The sequence below is a fragment of the Arvicanthis niloticus genome, chromosome 12, assembly GCF_011762505.2.
Source record: "Arvicanthis niloticus isolate mArvNil1 chromosome 12, mArvNil1.pat.X, whole genome shotgun sequence".
Lineage (NCBI taxonomy): Eukaryota > Metazoa > Chordata > Mammalia > Rodentia > Muridae > Arvicanthis > Arvicanthis niloticus.
The window spans coordinates 69,954,894-69,977,040 of NC_047669.1; positions in this window are offsets into that span (position 1 = coordinate 69,954,894).

Here is a 22,147-nt window from a genome sequence, read left to right on the forward strand (position 1 = left end):
TAGACATTGATTCATGACTGTCAAAGATAAATGCTTTAGTCACTGCCTTGCATCTCTTAGTACTAAGACATCATTTCAACAAAAAACCGTTTCATTTCAATAGAGACAGAGCAAAAGGTGAAAGCAGCCACATCTGAGTAAGAATCACTGTAATTTGATGCCTGGCCTTTGGAAATTTCTTCTTAGCAAATCTCTGTAAAAACTCTATTGTTCCTTTGGGGCTGTTGAGCAGATATTTTGGGTAATGCAAATTTCTTTTTAAGTAGGAAAAATAGCGTAAGATTGGTTCGCGAATAGTAATGACTTGTACTTTAATATGTAAGAAAAATATAATGAAAAAAATAGGCATTGGCTGTCACACACATTTTATTTACTATGTCCACCCTGGAAGCCATTTGCAGAGCTGTTGCTGCAGTCACCACTACCTCTTGTTACTCCACAACTCTGCCAACAGCTGGAACAGCTGGAAAAGCAGACCTGTAACTTGAGTAACTGAGGGTTGGCAAATCCTGCACATTCCACCAAAACACACGAGCCAATCATCAAGTCTGCAAGCATTTCATTTCCGGCTACTCCATGCATGACTTCTCGCCGTTCACAGGAAGCATCACTTAATATTTTGACAAATATCCAGCTCTAGATTCCAATCAGAATTGTGTGTTAAAATCTCTTCATCTCTGGAAACAATTTTGGTACATTAATGATTTCTGAGTTTAATGAGAAACGGAAACAATCACATGATTTTGTGGACTGGTGAATGTGAAGAGGCAATGTGTTTGCATGAATATTTATGCGTTTGAAATAACTGGAATTTAGTAAATCTGTCCCATGAGCTCTCTTTCTTTTTCTTTAGTGGTTTATGTGCTTGCATGGAAAAAAAGAGAGATGCCAACCAAAGATGAGTACGGTATTAATATTATCTTCATGCCTGCAAGGTCACAAGAGGGAGAAAATTAATCTTAGAGGTTAAGTTTATTTGCCATTTGATGTCACTGTTTTATGATAAGAACAGAATTAATAAGATAGGGTTTTGAGGACTTTGGGAATAACGAGCGGTGAATAAGGTTAATTTGAATGGGAGGGGTCAAAGTCTTTGAGAACACCTTGGAATCTGAAATGACAGCCACAATGGCACAGCTCTTCTTCCACACAGATTCAAACATCATATCCAGCTGCCTCTCATTAAATTTATGTGTTGATACACATTAAACCGAAGGTGATATGCTTCCTACTCTGAAAAAAAATGTATAACACAGGAAATGATGTCATAGCATTTCTTAGGCTTAGAAATCTAAGGCATCTTCTAACATTGGAAATAGAAACTGCAAATTCTACTTCCAGTTGAGGGAAATGAAATTTAGCCGTGCCTAATCAACCATGCCTTGACCATCCATTTAATTTCTCAGTTGTTTATGTTTACAGGAAGCATTTTCTAGGACAATTTAACAAGGGCAGTTTATGAAGTGATAGGAAGATGGTGTGCAAACTAGAAGATGTGAGGTGATTTCATTTTAGATGCACACTTGGCTGGGTCTTTGGTATAAGGGGCGAGTAAAGCATTCCCTCCCACAAAATACATGCAGACATTTGTCTTCTATGCTCCGAGAATGACTCTTTATGCATACTGCAGATCTGCCCAGATTCTCTTACAGCATGTCTAAGTAACTATTACATTCCCCAATAGCTTTAAAACCCACTGCTAGAAAAATGTAATTTTTTTTTGTCACATTCTTGGAAATTAGATGTGATGGCTGATTTTGGTTGTCGACTTGAAAAGAAAGAACTTATCAACAGGGGAATTATCTCCACCAAATTGACCTGTGAACATGTATGTGCATCACTTCCTTGAGTATAACTGATGTAGGAATGACCTGCCAACTGTGGGAGGTGTCATCCCCAAAGAGGTGGAACTGGGCTTTATGAGAAAGGTAGAGGGGCTTGAATCTGAAAGCAGGCCATTAAGCAGCAGATCCTCCAAGGTTTCTGCTTCAAGTTCATTTGTTGAGCCCCTGCAGATAGACTACATCAAATAAGCTAAGTCAATTTCTTTTCCTCCCGAAGTTGCTTTTGGCAGTGTTTTATTACAGCAATCTAAAGCAAATAGGACAAGAGAGTACGTCTAGATTGGTGATCTGCACTAATATAAAGATTGCAGTGAATGTCATTGTTCAAATTTAAGGAAGAGAAAGACATATCAACCTGAAGAGTTTTAAAATACAATCATTACTTTAGTTGTCTCATTCACATAACAGCACTAGAAGACCTTGAGAAACCCCAGATATTTGACCAGACATAGAAGCAAGTCTCCACCCACTGTGAATTCAAACACAATATTAATTGTGTTTTAACAATATTAATTGTTTATTAATATCAATATTAATGCACAAGAAATACTTATATTGAGCAGGGAAACATTCTATCCACAATACTTCATTCTGTACTCACTGCAAATTAAATTGTAGTCATACGCATTTGATACTGAGTTCCTTTCCTAAGATGCTTTCCACTTTGACATATCATTTACAGAGTTTCTTAAAGCCATGGATTCACTGTGTTGAACTGTCATGTTTTGTTGGTATTTATTTCAGCATACCAAGATATAGAAATGCATCTCTCTCACCCACATGTGCTAAAATATATTAGAATAGCATTCCCAAATATAACATAATAAGTTCTTTCTACTTAATTAATGTTAAAAATTTTAACCAAGGAAGAGATAAAACATGTATATGCTAGTCTGAGATGCTGAGATTCTATACTTGAAAAATAGCCCAATTGTTTAAGGTTGAATGATGATAATGAAATGAATACTTAAATATAAACACCAATGAAACCAAAACTTTTAATAAGATTTGGCTTTTTCTATTTTATTTTTTAAGGCAACTGACCAAATGCTTAGACCCAAGAAGATTGCAAGTTAGAGGTAGACTTTTGGCTTGAATGTGTCCTAATGTCCATATGTTGGAAACCCAATTTCCAACAAAACAGTATTATGAAGTGGAAATTTATGGTTTCTTTGGAAACTGAGTTGTGTCACATGATGTTTTTTTGGAAGCTATTTTGTGAAAGGATGTTTTGCTGAAGCAGACATGTGAGAAGGCATATGATGATTTTTCTGGAGCTGATGCTAGAAGCAGTAAATGTTGTTCAGAAAGAGTATATATAGAACCCCACACACAGTAAAAAGATGCTTTTGCATTGTGACATCATGTAATGCTCCACTGGTTTTCACTAGACTTTGCTGGTCATGAAGTGCTTCACTGATATCTGGCCTGCAATGCTTATCTTGTCTTGCTTATTCACTGGTCTTTACTGGTCTTCACTTCATAAAGAGAAATGCACCAAAGAACTTTCCATGGTATTCTGGCTGACTCTTGTCACTCTGCTGACTTAGGCTGATTCGGCAGAACCTTGTGGTTAGTGCTGGATCAACCTGCTGTTACTGATTCGTTTTTGGTGTTTGCTATTGGACTGGACTGCTGATATCCTGACAAAAAGATCAGATATTGGTCACCTGGACTTAGAATTTTCCAGCCTTTATTTCATAAGAGATTGAGTTCTTATTCTTTATAAATTAAGTCAGTCTGTGGTATCTTGAGATAGCCAGAGAACAGACCTAAAAAAACAAAAAAGGAAAATATGTGTGATGTATTTTCAGACTCTAATATGCACATAAGTCCCTAGAGATTTCACGAAGATGGAAGTTCTGAGGGGTCTCGATGGCCTGATATTCTGCATGGCTTAAATGTTTTCAGTGGCTGATGCTGCTGTAAGTTGTGGATAAATCTGAGTAGATCTAAGCAAGTGGACTTTAAAAGGGAGTATGAAACAGAGAAATATATTAATTCCATAATCATCTAGGGAATTAGCCTAAATCCAGTGATTGGTACTTACCTATGTCACATGATCCAAGTGAGTAGATCTTGATTAATTAGGATATTTAAACATTTTTCCAAGAGATTCCATTGTGGAACCAGGTTTCAGGGCTGATCAATGTGACTGTATATAATATATGTGTACTTTGTGGTATATTCTCATGAAATTTCACAACATACCCCAAAAGTAGGCTTTTTATTATGAACCAACATAGAGATACCATCAAGACAACTGCACAAATTAATATAGCAAAGGATCTGGAGAAATAGTTGACACAAGCTAGAGTTATCTGAAAGAAAGGAACCCCAACTGAGAAAATACCTTTATAAGATCCATATACATGGTACTTTCTTAATTAGTGGTTAATAGGGTGATGGTAGGGCAACCCATTGTGGATGGTGCCATTCTTGGCATGGTAGTCTGGGATTCTATAAGATGGCAGGCTGAGCAAGCCACGAGGAGCAAGCCAGTAAGCAGCACCCCTCCATGACCTCTGGATCCCCTCCTGCCTCAAGGTTCCCACCCTGTTTGACTTCCTGTCTTGGCTTGCTTTGATGATACACAGTGATAAGGAAGTGTAAGCCAAATAAACCTTTTCCTCCCCAATTTGCTTTTTCATCATGGTGTTTCATCACAGCAGTAGAAACCGTCACCAAGACAAGCCTTTTAAACAGCAACATTTCTTCTGGGTTTTTAACATTTGTGAGAATATTTAGTAAGTCGGAATGGCATACAATCTTCCTGACACAGTATCCATTGAAGCTCTGAATGTTATCTTTATGTGATATTTTCAGTACTGCATGGTTCAATTTGTATAGATTTTTCATATCCCAAAGTATGTGTACAAACTTAAGTTTAATAAGACATGAACAAAGAGAAATATCCTCCAAAAATGTGTCACTGCTCTGTGGTAGTTATGGAAGCGATTCAGGTGGTGCATCTGAAGCAAGAGTATATGTCTTGAACTGTCACTACAGAAGCCATACGTCTCCAGTTGTAGAAGCAGGATAAAAATCACATGTCAGAGAGTGACCATAATGACAAGCAGGGCATTCAGACATAGTGTCTAAACACTTAAATGCGTGGACATTTTGAAGTGTGTATTGGAGGTTTCTTGTGTATAAATCAATTGAAAAGGTCTTAGTGCTATGTTATTGAGTATTAGTATGCACAGCACATAAGGCAGTTTTGCAGTCTCTGTAAGAGTCAAGCATGTTCTGACCCATAGCAATGAGTTATGTTGGCTCTCTGCTTGTCCTAATATGGAATTAAAGGGTCTGGGTCATGGTTGATGTTGTTGTTTGTTTGCTTTCATTGCTGTTAGCAGTAACACTCATTTTGTGGGAGATGCATGCAGCAATGGCCAACCAAACTACAAAGTGAGAATTCCTTTCTTTTCTCCCAAGTCATCTTTTCATTCTAGCTCAGTTCAAAGCAGTGTTGGTAAATGGTGAGGAATGCAAACCTGGGGGCCAGGGGCCCCACACATAAATCGCCTGAAACCAACCTCTCAGACTCGGCTTCTTCATTTTTAAAATGCAAGGGAGAACAGGTTGGGTTAAGCTATGATGAGAGGCAGATTAATGAAAGTGTCTGGCAGAGTGCCTGGCATTGCAGCCAGTGCTGCTTCGATGCTAGATATCATGAGTATAAACTTCGGGAAGGAGCAGAGTACAAACATAAACATCACTCCTGCCCGGTAGATGGCTACAGTTTTGAAAACTAACTGATTGCATCCTTAACAATCTACCTTGATTTAGCAAGCAGAAGGAACACCATTTGCTCTTTTGTAACTATGCATTGAGAATAGAGTTCCCAGGAGTTTATGCACATTAGAGTCAGAAAACTTAAGTGTGTTGTTGTAGAGGTCTGCATAAAGAGAAATGAACTGAACCAGAGGTAGGGGATTGCTTTCAGGTTACCATTTTGAAAACCTAAGCCATAAAAAGTTATTACCAGTGTCAGTAAACACGTAAATAAGCATCATTGTACTATATTGGCTTGGCTTGTTTGACCTGAGGTGATATTTATACCCAGTTTTATAACAAAGGTGTGATTAATATTTTTTTTTCTGTAATACATACTTGTCCTGTAGACCAGGTTTACAGTCAACTTTCTTAAGAAAGTTCTTCAAAAAAGTATAACCCATTTTGACATTGCTTCTTCCTCATGCTTTCTTAGTTTCAGTCCTGTCCATGGAGAAGTATGGCTAGAGGCAACTTCTGACATCAAAGGACTCATTTTGGAGATGAGAGGTCTATCACCTTTGTCAATGTCTTTGAAGATAAAATTATTCCAAATCACATATTGCTAGTAGAAACCCCAGAAGTAAACGACTGTACTATTCTGACTCCCACTGTTAGGGTGCTTTAGAGCATCGAACCCTCAAAACAAGGATTAAATTCAGACAAAAATCATCTCTAAGAGGGTTCTTTGATTATCAGAGAGTGAGCTGTAAAACAAGAGGAAGTAGCCACTTAAAAATGTACTTGGATCACCAACCAAGGAGTACACATGGAGGGACCCGTAGCGCTAGCTGCATATGTAGCAGAGGATGGCCTTGTCAGGCATCAATGAGAGAAGTGGTCCTTGGTTTTGTGAAGGCTCGATGCCCCAGTGTAGGCGAATGTGAGGGCTGGGAGGCAGGAGTGGGTGGGTAGGGGAACACCCTCATAGAAGCAGGGGGATGGGGGAGGGGATAGGGGATTTCGAGGGGGGGGGGCTGGAAAGGGGATAGCATTTAAAATGTAAGTAAAGAAAATATCCAGTAAAATAAAAAATAAAAAAATAAAAAATGTACTTGGATTGATCCTAGAGATCCAGAGATGAATAAACATACCCAAACCAATAAATATAATTGAGTACATTAAGAGACTCAAGAAAAGACACACACACACACACACACCACCACCACCACCACCACCACCACCACCACCACCACCACCATCATCATCATTTCTTAAGATTCAAGAATAATCATAACATTAATCCTACCAGTCCAGGAATATGGACTTGCCATCTCCTTATATCTCTTTTTAATTTCTTTCTTCAGAAGTCTAAAGTTTTCAGTGTACAACTCATGCATTTCCTTGTTTTGATTTATATTAACATAATGTTGTTAAAAGAACCATCTGACCAAAAGCAATGTACAGATTAAGCACCATACTTCCCAACAAAATTCTGATGCAGAAATGAAAACAAATCCCACAAGATTCATATGAAAACACAAAAAGCCTAAGAGACTGAAAACAATGCTGAGCTGTAAAAACATGGCCAGAGTTAACACAATTCTGAATTTTTTGTTATATTTTGGAGATATAGTTACAAAAACAGTGTAGTACCAGCATAACACAGAAACATTGGTCAGCGAAACAGAATTGAGAATCCAGATAACAGTCAGCTTTCCACCAGTTGCCTAGCTTTGGACAAAGAGGCCAGTAATATTCATTGGAGAAAAGACAGCATCTTTAACAAATGGTACTGGTCAAACTGGATAGCTACCTATAGAAGAATGCAATAGGACCATCATCCTTACGTTGTATAAAATTTGATTCCACGTAGATCAAGAATCTTGCTCATCTGATAGCTTAAATCTGATAGAAGAGAAAGTAAGATATACAGTGAAGTTATAGTCACAAGAAAGCACTTTCTGAACAGAGCACCAGGTAGCACAGACATTAAAGTCAATGACTGAAAAATGGTAGCTTGTGAAACCACTTAAAAAAAATCTTCTGTACATCAAAGAACACCATTACATAAGTGAAAAAGTAGCTTACAGAATGGGAAAAATTCTGTACCATCTAACCATCTGGCAGAGAGCTTGTCTAGAAAAGACAAAGAACTAAAATGATGATGATGATGATGATGATGATGATGATGATGATGATGATGATAAACCAATTAAATATTGTGTCATGGACTTAACAGCGAGTTTTCAAAAGAAGAAAGACAATGTCTAAGAAATATTTCTTAATTATTCAAATCTTTGGCTATAATGGATCATCTCACCTGGCTCAGAAGGCTAAGATCAGTAGATCAAATGGCAGCCAGGGTGCAGCAGATGCAGGGGGACAATATTCACTGTTGGTGAGAGTGTAGAGTGCAGCAGCCACTGTGGAATTCAGGGGGAAAGTTCCTCAAAGAGTAGAAATAGGCCTACTATGTGACTCAGACATACTATTCCAGGATATATATCTTACTGGGAAAAAAAAATAAACTTGAGCATTCACATGCATTGATGCTCCATTCACAATAGCTGGGAAATGAAAATGACCTGGATATCAATTCACTGATGAATAGATAATGAACCTGCCATTCATGCACAGCATGAGAATCAGTTCAGCTCTAAGGAAAAAGAAGATTCACATTCAAGTGGGTGGAGCTCGAAGCGATCATTCTGAATAAGGTAACCCACTCTCAGAATGACAAACACTGCAAGTTCTCTCTCACGTGGACATGCTAGCTATAAATCTTTAAATATGTATATTTGAATAGGATTACATATGAAATCAGAAAACTATTAAGGAACCTGGGGGATATTTCAAAATAAGGGAACTAGGACACAGTCTGTATGGGAAAGGAAAGGGAGGTAATAACAGAAATGGTTAAGTGGGGTTCAGAAGTTGGGGTGTCTTGCAAAGGAGGGATTACAGGGAAGGGTAACTGACACTGAAGAACTTTGTTATATATATTCATAATTTCATATATATATGAAATTATTATATTATATATTAATTTCATATTAATCATAATTTCATATATATGAAATTATATATATATATATATATATATATATATATAGAGAGAGAGAGAGAGAGAGAGAGAGAGAGAGAGAGGAGAGAGAGAGAAAGAGAGAGAGTTTGTATGCAGTTACCTTATAACCAGGGGGTAATGCCTCCTCCAGATATTTTAGGCTGGAAAAAGCCTAGGGAATGGGAAATCTCTCCTAGTTCGTGGTCAATTGAGTCCCATAGAACCTCTCAAACATTACAATCTTTTGCCAATGGGTTTGGAGCCCTCTCCATGCCAGAACTTTATGAAAATATCTTACTGGTGAAGACACTCCATACCTTGGTCATTGGGCATGGAGAAATCAAGCTGGTACTGACCTGGCTAGGTCATCCACACTGCTACCTTTCATAGTTCTGGAGAGCTCTACATGTGTATACTGGGGGAAAAAAGCTTTCAACATTCTTACCCAACTGTGAATCTTGTGAATGATAATAACCACCTGTGTGGCAAGGAATGCCCACAGGTGTAACTGATGCACAAATGCTTTGAATTCAATTTAGAACTCACTCTGCAAGCAAATGAAATTCACAAGTGAAATGAATGCAGTTGCCAGATATCATTAACTAGGCATAAAACCTGTGCTTGGCTAGGTTATAGGCCCTAAAGAACCTTGTAATATTATTCTGCTAAGTGGACATAGTAATAAACTTCTCCTGCGTCCTTATGGCTATACCCATGGATGGATGTCTCTCTCAGTTCTCCTCAGAGAATCTTTTTCAGTAGATGGTGATGAATACAGACCCACAACATATCCATGTGTATAGAATAAAAGACTGTCATGTACTCAGCTAAATAGGATGGCTATGTAACACTCCCCATTCACCACTCTGGAATCATCATGAAGGAGGGGACGAAAAGACTGCAAGAACCAGATGGAGTAGATACCTGTAGCAAAACAGTATTTTGTAGTCATGGAAGCCCAGTTGCATGCAAGAGCTGATAGCAGCTCTAACTACATTCATAAGATTGGCACAAGATCAAGCCAGTCTGGATCCTACCTTCTAGTGGGGAGAAGTTACTGAAGTACCACACTTATCTGAGGAGCTACTGGCAACTGGTAGCTGCTAGGGATGGAATAGGGATGAAAAAGTAGGTTTACTGCAAGTCTGCAGGCCCAAAGAGGATGTCCGTGTTCCAGTAGGTGGCCCCATGCTAGTGCACAAATAGACAGTACTAAATGGTCTCAGTGAGCATTACAGGAAAAGCCAGATAGCTATTGGAAGAACAAATGAGAAGGTGAAGAGTTGGAAGGAACGGAATGGGTGGTAGATTATTTAAAACACACTCTATGCATTTATAAATATTTAAATGCAAAAAGTAAAATGAAGCAATGTCATAATAATCATAAGGATAAGTCACTTTATGTGTTGCTTAAAATGTTAAGTAATACTAAACTCTAAGTTCCAGGAAGCTTAAGCTAATGAAGTTTAGATGTCAAATATAAAGATTTCACACAATGGAAATGTTTAATTAATGGCATCGAAATAGACCACTTCCTTAGAAATAATTTATAATGAAATAATAGAAGGGAAAGCCATATGTAAGAGTGTCATTTGGAGATGTCTTTGATTTGAGCAGTGGGAGCTAAAACCCATCAGAGTCCCACCTGTCAACAGATTTAATTTGAAAATCTCCCAAAAGCAGTTTAACAACGGCTGACTTCATTAACATTCCGGGCAGCCTGGAAGAAAGGCTGTGATTGTCCAAGGCTTTGGCAAACATTGTTGATTACTTTCCCAATATCTGTTCTCTTGTCGACTTCTACCTGTCTAACAAGGTCTAACCAGGTCAACGCTCTTGCAGGAAGTCACAGGCACACAAGACTGCTCTTTGCAGGCGCGCATGCCCACACATGCGCGCTCTCACACACAAAACAAAGCTGCAGGTTCTCAAGGCGTCTTCTTATTCTTTCAGTATGTATGAGGAGCTTTAAGATTTTATCTATTAATATTTATCAAACTAAAGGCGATACAGAGTCATTAAATATTGTTTAAAATTGCTATAATAGGCTTTGTTATTATATCATATATCATGTCAGTAGAAGTACATATTTTATGACATAGTACTTTTTTTTTCCAAGTTAAAAACTATTGTTTTAAAAAGTGATGCTCCTTTCAGTTGAACCTATAGCTCAGTGGACTGAATGCCTGCCTAGCATGCCCCAAACCCTGTTTAAATCCCCAGCAGCACATAAACTGGGTGTAGGGTATGTTATCTATAGACGTAACACTTGGAAGATGGAGGTAGGAGGTTCAGGAGTTCAAGAGTAGCCAGTTCTACCTTGTTTAAAGCAAATATCTCCTGTTCCTTAGAGGGTATATATTATCACCCTTGAGTCTCACGTACTGCATTTCACCATTTGTGCTGTAGAATGTGAATACACTAAGGTCTTTGGAATCCTCCTTTTTTTAGGTAAAAGAAAGGCACAGTTCAGTAGCATGCCAAATAATTGTATTTATTCTATCGTTATCTAACCTCAAATTTAATTGGAGGGAATTTCCTAACAATGAAATTTTGAGACTTAAAAGCCCATGAATAGACTATTCGTATCAGTATCAAAACACCTCAAACTATATTAAAATAGTAACAGCTCCTTCTTTCATATTTAGATTTATAACAGCCGCCATTGGTTTGGAAAAATATTGATTCTGTGTGTCACACAAATCTTCCACATGTTGATTAATCGCCTCATAAAACAGCAAACAACTCACATTGTTAAATGCCCTCATCAATTTCATTAGAAAATTCTTTAAATATTGAAGAGTTGTCTGGTTCTTCCTGGCAAAAAAGCTTTTCTCAATTTCAGCTTTTTCCAGAAAAATTCATGTTGTGTCATGCATTAAAAACAAAACCAATGTCAGTTGTTTTCTTGGTAGTCACAGGTACACTTCATTCATTTGTTCCAGGTGTCCCAGTATTTGCAGAAAGTCTATGTGAATCCTGTGTTTTGTCCATAAATTATGTACATAAACAAGTGGTGGTGGGCATGAATAGCCAGTACTTCAACCCATAACCCAGTAAAGTTCATAAAGCTTTTCTAACTCACACCCAGCCACATTTTGATCTGAAATATTAATGATTTGCACTTTAGCATGAAAATATGCAAATAAAGTTATATAGTCATAATACAAGTTTCAATAAATCAGAAGTTTTAGTGATTTATCAATGTTTTGTTTGCATAATTAAAAAATCTCTTGTGTGCCAGGAGCATGTGTGTGCATGCCTGTGTGTTTGTGCGTGTGTGTGTGTGTAAATTTGGGTTCACAAGCATGCCCTGGTGTGCATCTAGAGATCTGAGGACAATGTCAGGTATTGGTCCTCACCTTCTCCTTTTTCTCTTCTTCTCTTTCTTCTTTTCCTTCTTTTCATCCTCCTCATCTATCCTTCATTCATTTCTCCTCCTCCTCTCCTCCTCTTCTTCCTCTTCCTCCCCCCTCTTTTTCCTCCCTCTCTCCTCTTCCTCCTCCACCACCTCCTCCTCCTTCTCCTCCTCTACCCTGTCCTCTTCTTCCTCCTCCTTCTCCTTTCTTCTTCTGGTACTGTGTACTCCAGTTGGCTGCCGAGCTTCTGGAATTCTCAAGTTGTCTCCATCTCCTACTTCAACTAGGTATGTTGATATTACTGGCACATACTCCCATGTCTAGACTTGAGTGGGATCTGGCCATTCAAACTGTGTCTTCCCACTTATATGGCAAACATTTTACCTCCTGAGCCATTGCTTCCTCTCTATGTAATTGATTTATTATTGCATATTGGTAAAAGAGGTAGTTAATGCTAGTACAGCTTGAAGCTACTTCTTGTTTCAGACCAAGGTTCTAACTGTTTTATTTCTTATTTCCTTTTCATTTTGACAAAAGAAGAAAGGCAAATGGCTCCACAATATCAAAATAATGCCATTACTCCTAAGTGATTGGGGCATGCCCAGCACTCTTAGGTAATAGAATATGGAGTGCTAACCTAAGCCAGTTAAGGATATCTCAGTCACATCACAGTGACTGTGACATAGTGGATACACCATGGGGTACCATGGAAAGTCTCCTTACTTTTAGAAAGACAGATGATCAGATACAGTTCTGCTTATTCTTCCAGCTTTGTCACTGTCTGTGCTTGATGTCATGAATGAAGGACATTACCTTGCTGAACATAAACAAATGAGCTTTGGCCAAGCTGTCATAAGAAAATGTCAGAATTTAATGTATGGAAAGAACACTGCATGCTGAGGGTATATAGAGTCAACAAATCTCTAAGGTAGAGTCATTCATCCTCCAAAGTCTTGCTTTGGAAATTCAAAGTTGGCATCAGATATATTTCCTTGTTTTCATTTGGCTGCAGGTTGAAGGGAGGCATCCTAATGCACTAATTAGCAAGTGGAAAGCCATCAGGATTGATGTTACTATAGCTCAAGTATTATGTAACAAAAGGAGTAAGCAGCAGTTACAACATTTGAAATTGTAATACGGAGTTTATTTGAGCAGATGGTCCCACTTACATCACCCAGCTGGCTCAAGTTTTCTCAAAGGACACTATTTTCCCCAGGGAACAAATTTATTATGCAACAAATCATCAGGTCAGAGGAAGAGCTATTTAACCCAAATTATGGCTAAGGTTCTTCATTGTCTGAACTCAATACAAACATATTCTCTGTGATAGACTCACCTTACAAAATACAGTTACTCGGAGTGGTAGTTTATTTCTACAGATAAAAATTGGAAAGGTCCCAGTCAAACTGAGACAAAAAGCAAGTATGTAAATACTGAAATGTTTTTAAGTGGAAACATCATGTCAGCAACTATATTTTAATTTATTGCTTCCAACCTGTCCATCATTTCCCCAACAACTTGCTTCAGAGTTCCAAATATTTATCTAACGTATGTGGGAAGTTAAAATCTATCCCAGATTATGTAACTGGCAGTGATGCTATTTAGAATGATCATTAGTATTGATCTCGTCCTTTTGGGAAATGGAGCATAATTGCAGATCACACCACTGCATTGATGAGCCTCCTTCCCTGCTTTCCAGACACAAAGCTGCCGTGTGGGAATGAGAGTGAGTGTGACTTTAAAGTAATATTCAGCCTTGTTATTAAAACATGGATCATTGAATGCCAGTGCTAATTACCTAAGGACACTATCTGAATCACCCTTCAAAATGCTCATAGCTATGGCATTCGGGAAACAATTGGTCTGTTTACAGCTAGTATCAAAGAAGACTTGTTTCCCATAGGTATATTTTATAGTTGTAGACTCATATTTGATAATTTAATATTATGGATACATTTTGATTAAATATATCTAAAATATCTTTTGTATATTTAATACCTATGCTAATTTTAAAAGTTACTGACCTAAATTTTTCATTTTCTTGTATTTCTAAACACATTTTTCCTCCCCTCTCTTCCATTCCTCCCTTACCTCCTTCCTTTCTCCCACACCTTTCTCCTTCCTTTTCCACTCCTTTCTCTCTCCCTTTCTCCCTGTCTCTCTTCCTTCTGTGAAACTGGAGTCATCTTCCAGCTCCATCCTACTGCACTTCATTAGGACAGTAGCTGGAAGCTAGCTAATTCTAGTCTTAAGATTCAATGTCTTCTACAGAAACCTAGCCAACTCACACATGACAAAGTGCAGTGTATGTGATGGAAGTCTCATGAACTAATCCACAGATGACTCTACTTGGCCTGAATCCTTCTCAAGAGATTCATAGCATTGTTAACCAAGGTACTCAGGGCTGTGTTACATTCCATGCTGATCTCTCTGTGTTTTGAAAAGCAGGAAAGCTAACATTTACACACAACTGGTCAGTAAAAGTGACGTCACACAGACTGTCTGATGGAGACTGCCCTGTGTATTCTAGACAACACCCCACTTCTGTAATACTAGCTGACTTGAAACAAAGCAAAATGAAACACCACCTTACATAACTTCATGTACATTTTGAGCCTACCAGGATTAAAACATGATAGGTTAGTACTCATCATTCTTTGTGACAAAAAAAATCATATTTAAAGATGTCTTGAACAAAATACAATCCTGAAAATACGTAGCTTTTTTGGTTTTCAGATGGCACAAAAATGAACTCAATGTTGTTCCAAACTCTATTGGAATGCTTCTTGTCAGTGAATGTTCAACAAGAGGGAAAAAAAATCTTGGAGCAAAGAAGCAAACTCAGCTGTCTTGGGCCCTGGCTTCAGCAGGAGAAGCTAAGTAGTGTTTATCTCCTCCATTTCTGGGTATAAAAATGTGCAGCATCCTACTTAAACAGGTGAAGGTGTGTAATGATAAGACCCTTACTGTGTGAAACTGTGTTTCTTCTTGGATCCATACTTATCTGTTGTCAAAATGTGGGAACTAGTCACTGCAGCTCAGCCATTATGGTACTTGCCTACACCATGCATAGTATCCTGGGTTCCATTCCAAGTACTATATAAAACCAAGCCTGGTAGTGCATGTCTTCAATCCCAACTCTGGACCGTAGTAGGTGGAAGCAGGTAGATTAGGATCTAGTGGTGGAGACCAGCCTGGACTACATGAAGCTCTGTCTCAAAATACAAAAGAGGGGACCAAGACAGGCTCAGCAGATGAGGATGCTTGCTCAGAAGTCTGACAACTTGATTCCTTCCCAGGAACTACATGGTAAAAAGAAGAACCAATTTCTGAAAGTTTTCCCTTCGCTTCCACGTAAATACTATGGAATACATGCATCATTGCAATGCCTCCTCCCCCACTGAATAAATAAACAGGTACTTTAAAGGAAAACTGTGGATAGCATAGATGTTGTTGTATCATGCTTTCTTTCTTCTCTGGGGCTTACTTTTCTAGCCTCCCATCCCTTGTTCATGCTAAAGTGGTTCTTAATTAATTGGCTCACTATTAAGCTACTTTCTTCAAGTACATTTCATAATACTGGTGCAATTATTAACTTTCGATCATGTCAGCAGTAAAAATGTTTTAAAAGACAAGGTATTGCTTGTTTTTTCCATCTTCTAACTCAACTAACCACATCTTCTATCTCCAACAGTTGTCCTTTGGACAGTCCTGCTAACCTCTGTTGGAAAACACTTCATCCCTCTTTGCAGGGTGAACCCTGAGTCCTCTGACTTTTCAGTCTTCTCTCCAAAAGGTCATTTTGTCATCCTTACCTCTCCCTCAAAGATCAAGTCAAATTCTACCTCTCCTAAAATACTAGTCTCACCCCTCCCAAGTGGGAAGTTAATCTGTTTCTCCACAAAAAAGACACCTTCTCTTTCTAATTTAGTACTTCTCCCTGTCTTTGTTGAAACTAGTTTAGGAGTGTCCCCTCTCTTGATAAAATATGAGTTCGATGACCATCTATAATTTATCCTGCTAAGCCCTCACATCATCATGACATTTTACATATAGTATCCACAGACAAATTCTTCTTGAAATGACCTGAATTTAGATACTCTATCAATAACAATAAAAACAATTGTAGAAGCTGAATATATGTTTACTTCTTTCACAGCAGTATTAAATGAAATATTATAAAAACACATATCATAAGAGTGATTAAGGGGCTAGAGAGATGGAATAGCAGGTTAAAACACAAGATGCTCTTGCAGATGTGGGTTCAGTTCCCAGCACCCACAAGGCAGCCTACAACCTTCTGTAACTCCATTTTCTGAGAGTCTGATGCCCTTCTTCACCTCCACAGGCATACACCACACATGTGCTCATTGAAAGAAGGCATGCATGCACACAAAATAAAAAGAAAACAAAACTTTGAAAGGATATGGGCTACACAATTTTCTATCTAAGTTCCATTTCCATCCAGCTTCTGTTTGGACTCTAATGAAAGTATGTGAAATTTTACTTCTTTGACTTTCCTTACAATGACACACTGATAATCTAAATGTCATCTATGAGCCCTCAATAATGACATCTCTTGGATACAAATTCAGAATTTTAGGACAAAGTAAGGTCTGCCAATCCAAAAATCTAATAATACCCAGATTCCATGATTTGTTTACATATGTATAAAGTTTGATTAAAAAAATTGCTATGCTGTATTTCAAAAGACATTGCTCCTCGCTGATCGTCCTGGTAAGTGAACTTAGTTAACTCACTGGTTCATTGATATACACATGACACACAGGTGTGTGGATTTTTTTTTACATCTGTCATTAGAGCCCTATCTAGGGTTATAGATGTTTATACATGACTTCTCAGACAATGTTCATGCAATAATCATATGTACACAAATACAAACAGACAAACTGCCAGGCACCCTCCACACACTCATACACATACATAAGCCCCATTTAGTTTTGGTTTCTAATATATTAAGAGAGTTAGTGAATGATTTTTCTTCTGGTATCTATGAGATATTTTCCTGGGTGTTGAGTAGAGGAGTTGTTCACGTTACTAATTCTTATTTGCTTTGGACTTTAGTTACTTATTTCATTCCAAGGCTCGGTACAAGGTTAAACAAAGCATTGTACCTTATTAGTGAGATAAGAATGATCTATCGGGTAAGAAGAATACTTTTGGCTTTTCATTCTGTAGATCTACCAGTCCAATTCTAGATCATGCTAATGATTTTTAAAGAATTTATTTTGGCTTACAGTTCAAGGGGGCAGTTGATCATGATAGAAAAGTCATGGCGGCAGGAGACTGAGCAACATATTCACATTGTCTCCACATTCAGGAATCAGGGATGAACATTACCTCTTGGCTGTCTTTCTTATTTTCTTCAGTCTAGCACTTCATTCCAGGAAATGTTGCTGATTATTGAGTGTTTTTTTTTTTCCTCTATAATTGATCCTTTCTGAAAAGGACGTCACAGACAAGCCCACTAGCAATTTGTTTTGGGGGTAACTAGCACAAGATCATGTCAAACTGGCACTCTGAGAGAAAGATATTTTCCAAGAATGGCAAACATCAAAATGTATAAGACTGGCTAAAATTAGCATCAGTCTATAAGAATGCCCCGTTAAAGAGAAACAGGTATTAATTCTGGGATTTATTCAAAGTTTTGAGAATAGGATTCTTGCTTTTCCATTTGTATGTACTGAAGTGCTTGATACCTAGTTTCCCATGACAGTGGGAGTAAAATTGTGAAACTCAACTGCAGTGAAAGCAGAAAGGCAGAACTGGGTTTAGTATAAAGTATTGACCACTGTTGAAACTCAGGGAGTGTTTGGTGAGTATGTAAATGATTATAATTATAAGCAAATAATACCCACAGTGTAGTCATTTGGCTATTAGCTTCTCCTCATTCTGATACATTCTGGCTTACTTTGTAGACTTTTTAGGATGGAGAGAAAATTAGAGAATTTGAAGAGAAGGCAGGTTAAACGTTCCAAAATTACCATTTTAAGCAGCAATCTTCAAATTGCTTATCACTGCTTACTTAAGAATGAACAAGAAGACCCGTTTAGGGCCCTAACTTGCTCAAAAAGCTGAAGGATAAACTAATGACAATAAATAAAATAGCTGTTCCTTCCTGGCCCAAAGGAGACAAAAGTTGAAGGATAAACATGAGGTCATGTACCTGGTTAGCTATTTTCTATTTTAAACACTCATCGTGAGTGTGGGGAACAGCCTCTGATTGACTGAACATAAAACCAGCAGCAATGTGATTAATCATTTCCTTGTTCAGTTCACACAAGGAGGTTAAGTCCTATAAAGCCCCAGGAATCCTAGGTAGGACATAGCTTTTGCACAAACTGTCAAATCTGTCAAAGTCTCTTTGGTCTTTTCCTGCTTTACATGTCTTGCCCCTTCATACAATATGTTTTAACCTTTACCCAAGTTCTATTTTAACAAAAACAAAACAAAACAAAACAAAACAAAAACCCCAAAACAATGCAAACAACAACAAATGAAAACAAAATAACCAAGCATCCCTTTCTAAGAGTCTCTCATTGGTTCTTTGCCTGAAATTGTGTTCCAAAAGAGACATTCCTAATATTAAGTTGAATCACTTAAGGAGCAAAGAGGCTCTCCAGAAGCTAGTTCTGCAGTAGAATTAGAAAAAAAAAAACCCTCTCTGTTATATAAACATTGCTATTTTGTCATTATGTTATGAAGTTAATAAATAACAAACATTAATGGATCATTGAGTTCTAACAGTCACATGCTCTTTTAAAGACCATAGTTTATCTCAAAACATTTTTCGCTTATGTTTTGCTATGTGTAGCCTTGGCATTTGCTTTAAGTTTAGATGTTAATGGCTTTTAGTCAATGTTTCAAGTAGCCAATCAGATGTATTAGGAGATCAGACTCTATGTATTAATTGATCTTTGTGAGTTCTGTGAGGCTCATGTTTAAATGACAGAGTTGAGAATGGCAGCCTCTGATCCCTGGACAGCACATTCTGTTTCATATAGCTTCATTTCTAATTATCATAGCAAACTAGACTAGTGATGGGTGACTCATTTCATTAGATCGTCTGTGAGTTGGTATAAGGGGAAATCTACATGTAGGATATTTCCTACAGATTAATTATGTCTTATATAGTCTCAAATTCACATTAGGAATTTAATATGCATCCTGAAGCATTGATAGAGTAGACAACTCAAATGTAACTTTTAGACGTGGGACTTCTTAGATGTGGTTTGATTTAAAATCATTAGACACACATTTCTGAATAATGAGGACTTTGCAAGTGACAGAGAAGGAGACAAGAACACATACACACAAACACACACATATACACAGAGAGAGACATTCAGAGAGAGAGAGAGACAGAGATAGAGAGAGTGGGGATTCTACCATAAGATGCCCTGCAGCCCTTGGCACTCTAGCAGTCAAAAGGCTATCATAAGATGTAGTCCCTGGGCCAAGATTTCTAAGCCTGTGAGCTAAAATAACTCTCTGTTCTTTAAAACATACACTAGTATGTGATTGCTTAATCAGAAGTAGAAAATGGTAGAAAACAGACAATGGATATAAGGCATGGGATCACTGCTAATAAACACTTGCAAATGTGGATTTGATTTGGGAACCGAAGCTGCAGTTGAGTGTTAGTGATGTCTATCATAAGAAGTTGGAACAAATGGAGAGACACTTGGAGGTTTAAAAAAAATCTCCACCTAGCCAAGAAGTAAGCAAATGAACATTAAATAAGAGAGGTGCTACTTGCTCAAGAGATAAGCACAGATTTTTCTCAATGGGAAAGAAGCACTTGGAGTTTCAAGCTTCAAGACTTCTCTTCTCATCATAGGTATAAGGCCAGAAGTTCACAACCTGTGGGTAGTGACCCCTTTAAGGGTACAATGACCCTTTCACTGGGATTACCTAAGAGCATGGAAAAACACAAGTATTTACATTAAGGTTCTTAATGGTAGCAAAATTATTGTTATGAACTACCAACCAAAATAACTTTACAGTTGAGGTCACCACAGCATGCAAAACTGTATCAAAGGGTTGCATCAGTAGGAAGGTTGAGAACTATTGCTCTACTGGTTTCAAGGCAGAGTTATTTCAGGCAAGATGCCCAGTGCAACATGGATGAACTCATTACATATGACTCCATGGAATCCTTCAAATGTTCTATGTCCTCTATAGTCAAGGTCCACGCAGGGGTGGGTGCTGGTTGCTTTGCTTACAGATCTTGGTATCTCTATGATGCTGTTTGAAGAAAGGTGCAATGCAATGTCATGACACCATGGGGATGCCTTTCCTGAAGTTACAAGAAAGACTGGATGATGGCCATAACATAAATAGAAGATTAAAAGTCCCTACAGAATTTTTCTACTACATGCCTCCTGGAGCTGGGAAGTGAGCACAGAGCTGGCATATTTCTTCTCAAATATTACATGTATTCCTTTAAGTATTAGTTTCACAACTGATAATATGATTTGATGCTCAATAAAAATAAGCCTAGTAATTTTGTGGCCACATTTCCTGTAGAATTCAGAGCTTGGCCTCTATCAATGGAACAGGAAAGTTTATAAAATATCTGTTTATCTAGGGTGAGGTTTAGTGTTGGTCTCAGCTGTGAGCTTGTGTGGCTTGAGAGACATCCAGGACTGGACTGGTGGGATGAGCATAAGTTTCAGCAGGTTCCTTTCAAAGAAGGCACATGTAGGACAATGGTGGGAGGCACAGGAGCATCCTCAGTGTGGGCGGCACTTTCCAAATCCATGTTGGATAAAAAGGAAGTTTAAATAAAAAGTACTATGGATACATAAGAGTTTTTTTTTTTCTTTTTCCTCTGTGTTAGCATAACTACATCTATGGGCCTCAGATGGCATCAGATCCCAGCTTCCTCAGCCTTTCAACGTGCACCCAATAAGAGCATTTCCAAGAGTTTCCAGTCTTCCAGCATCAGATTGGGATGTCTGAGATACCAGGTTTTCTATGTCTTCCATATGACTATTGCTCAATTATGTAGACTCTATGAAGGTTTCATGAAAGCCAATCCATCTCTATGGAAAAACACTGAAATGGATGTCTATAAACTATTGTAAACAGGCAGGTTTTGTGGAAATCTACCAGCTTGAGTAGTTATAGACCTTGTAAATAGGCAGCCTTGGCGGATAGTACCAACTTATATAAGGACAAGTGAAGCATAGGCAGAATCATAGTGACCTGACCCCTGAACCTTCACACAGCTGATACCCTGTTCTGAAAGATATCTGTACTCCCCCTGAACATCTATGCTCCTGTGTCATCTGCTTCCCCACATCCTGCATTTTTTATGTTTATAACCCCTGTGTTAAAAAGTAAAAATTATGATTTGATAATAATAAAAAAAAGAAAAAAAGAAATGAAAAGAAAAGAAATAACACACAGTGTCCCCCTTGGCTCTGCTGACTTAGCTTCTGACAATCCATTTTCTTGTTCTCAGAAATACTTTGAATTATAAAATATTATTGTGGTTTTTGTTAGTATGCTGGGTGAAATAATTTTTATTGATTTCATTTTAAATTTCAAAGTTTGTAGTGAGTTAAAATGTCCTTCAACATAATTATAGGTCATATTTATTTTCATATTGTAAATTGCAAGTTAATCTGTTGAACATTTTTTCAAAAATGGATTCTTTTTTGAGAATTTCATATATGAGCATTGTATTTACATAATTTTTTTCTTTCTCTCCTTCCTCCCACTCTTCCCAACCCCCAATACTTTTCAAATATATCTTATTTAATTATTGTTCATATATGTATGTATATATGTATACATGTATAAGTATGTATGTATATACAAATACTGATAAATAAAGTGTTTGGGGAAAAAAATTAAAAAAAAAAGAAAGCCAATCCAATAAATGTTCCTTTGTAATGTTTGGATATGCAAGTGTGTAATGTTTAGTCACAGGTCCTATTAATTTAATTCCTTCAGAGAATACTGCCTAATCCATCTTGCTAAATAAAAATGAAAATTCTTCAAAAGCTTTCACTAGAATTTTCATAATTAAGACTTAGTAATTACTGGATTGAGTCAAACAGTGAAGAAGAGAAAAAGTTGGGAAGTTTTGCTTGCATAATGAATAATGTAATACTTGAATCATGTGTCTA